The sequence below is a fragment of the Hyla sarda genome, chromosome 2, assembly GCF_029499605.1.
Source record: "Hyla sarda isolate aHylSar1 chromosome 2, aHylSar1.hap1, whole genome shotgun sequence".
Taxonomy (NCBI): domain Eukaryota; kingdom Metazoa; phylum Chordata; class Amphibia; order Anura; family Hylidae; genus Hyla; species Hyla sarda.
The window spans coordinates 487,577,199-487,580,215 of record NC_079190.1 but is presented as its reverse complement, the minus strand read 5'-3'; positions in this window follow the sequence as shown (position 1 = coordinate 487,580,215).

Sequence of the window (3,017 nt, the reverse complement as noted above, 5' to 3'; positions counted from 1 at the left end):
TCCAGGAAAAAAAACTTTAATATATATATATATATATATATATATATATATATATATATATCAACTGGCTCCAGAAAGTTAAACAGATTTGTAAATTACTTCTGTTAAAAAATCTTAATCCTTTCAGTACTTATGAGCTTCTGAAGTTAAGGTTGTTCTTTTCTAAGTGTTCTCTGATGACACGTGTCTCGGGAACTGCCCAGTTTAGAAGCAAATCCCCATAGCAAACCTCTTCTAAACTGGGCGGTTCCCGAGACTGGTGTCATCAGAGAGCACTTAGTAAGAAAAGAACAACCTTAACTTCAGAAGCTCATAAGTACTGAAAGGATTAAGATTTTTTAATAGAAGTAATTTACAAATCTATTTAACTTTCTGGACCCAGTTGATATTTAAAACATTTTTTATTTTTCCTGGATAACCCCTTTAACCATGTTTTTCAATTTTTTGTTCGCAATTTGTTCTTTTTTCCCATACGTGCCCAGATAAGGTTTCCAGGACTTAAAGGGGTACTCCGCTGCTCAGCGTTTGGAACAGCGTTGCTGGAGTCGGCATCGGCAGCTTGTGATGTCATAGCCTCACCCCCACATACGTCACGCCCCCTCCCATAGACTTGCATTGAGAGGGCGGGGTGTGACATCATGAGGGGGTGGAGCTATGACATCACGAGCTGCCGATGCCGGCTCCAGCGTTCGGAACAGTTTGTTCCAAACGCTGAGCAGTGGAGTACCCCTTTAATCCAATGTAAAAAAGTCACGTTATATTTTATTTAGCTTCAGTATTGTTTATTTAAGGTAAGTTCACTCAGCGGAATCTCCGAATTCTGCCTAAAAATCCTGCTGTGATTAACCATCTATTGATTTCAATGGAATTTCTGCGGTGGGCATTCCGCCGCGGAAATTCCGCATTCTGCAAAAATATAAGATCCGCTGAGGAATCCCATTGAAGTCAATGGGGCTTGAAATTCAACAGAATTCTGTGTTCTGAGACCATCGAAAATCCACCGAAATTCTGCCATGTGAACGTTAAAGGGGTACTCCACTGGCTAGCATTCAGAACATTTAGTTCCGAGTGCTTTGCACGCACTGCGGGGGTCGGCCACACCCCTTGTGACGTCACTCCACGCCCCCTTAATGCAAGTCTATGGGAGGGGCATGGCACACAGCGTTCGGAACAAAATGTTCCGAACGCTGGCAAGTGGAGTACCCCTTTAAGGCCTTGCTCACACCGTGGCACGACATGTTGGGAAATGGTGTATTCGTGCTCGAACAGGCAGGGGTTCCATTTAGAGATGAGCGAACTTACAGTAAATTCGATTCGTCACGAACTTCTCGGCTCGGCAGTTGATGACTTTTCCTGCATAAATGAATTCAGCTTTCAGGTGCTCCGGTGGGCTGGAAAAGGTGGATACAGTCCTAGGAGACTCTTTCCTAGGACTGTATCCACCTTTTCCAGCCCACCGGAGCACCTGAAGGCTGAACTAATTTATGCAGGAAAAGTCATCAACTGTCGAGCCGAGAAGTTCGTGACGAATCGAATTTACTGTAAGTTCGCTCATCTCTAGTTCCATTCATTGCATTGGCCAGAGCGTAGTCAGCTAGTGACTACATTCAAGTCATTTTCCGAGCGTATACAATTTTTTGCTCGGACTGAGAAAGGTTATGTTCATACAGCTGGAAAATGCGTTGTCTCCATAGACGGCAATGCATTTCTGAGCAGATTTCACAGAAAGAATTGACATGACTCTTATCTTCCTCTCTTCTGCGCTGCCGGTGGTAAAACGCAACTCCCCTCCACGCTAGTTTTGGGACATGATGTCACACGTCTGCTCAGCCAATCAGCAGTGAGGCGGGACATCACTGCGGCCTCTGATTGGATGATGTCCCGAACATCAGCAGGAATCGGAGCAATGGTCTGTACATGGTGGGAGATTGCTGGGAGGACAGAGGTCATGTTCTCCCAGGATAGTCCTTTCCTCTTTGCCCCATTTGGAAGCCTATGATATCATTTTTGGCATCACAGGTCCGTGCAGCAAAGGCCTAAATCCAGTGATAGAAAAAGTCTCTTCACGCTACATATTTTACTATTACGAAAACCCAAGTTTTGTGCATTAAAACAACTCACAGTGACACTTTCTAAACCTGACACCTGAAATAATGGTATTCTTCCATAGCTGCCGTGCAGGTCCCCAGTAAGCCCCTCCTCGCTGCCTCTGTACATACCGGAGACATTGTATAGCGTGTTCAGTATGGAAGCGAGTGGGTAAAGGGACACACATGACCCTGGACAGTGAGTATATATCTATTTATGGTCCACGTGGAATCTTACTTTTTTTTCTCCTGAAGGGTCTATTCAGATGTACAGTATCCTGTGCAGAATTGATGCTGTCATTTGGTTAACATTTACATCTGCAGCTTCAAATCCTGTGCAGGATACAGTACGTGTGAATGGACACTAAGGGCAGGGTCACGTGTGCCGTATTTTGCTGTGTATTTTCTGCAGCTGATTTTACTACCCATTGACTTCAATATGTAGGAAGATATGCAACACAATACGGCACATGTGACCCTACACTAAAGGTTTAAGATTTCATTTATTTTATAATTCTGGTGTCTTCTTATATAGTGAGGGTCCTAAATGACCAGGTAGCGGCCCAAGTGTCATTGTTACTTTTATCTATCTATCTCATATCTATCTATTTATCTATCTCATATCTATCTCATATCTATCTATCTCATATCTATCTCATATCTATCTATCTATCTATCTATCTATCTATCTCATATCTATCTATCTCATATCTATCTATTTATCTATCTCATATCTATCTCATATCTATCTCATATCTATCTATCTCATATCTATCTATCTATCTATCTATCTCATATCTATCTATCTCATATCTATCTCATATCTATCTATCTCATATCTATCTCATATCTATCTATCTATCTCATATCTATCTATCTATCTATCTCAAATCTATCTATCTCATATCTATCTCATATCTATCTATCTCA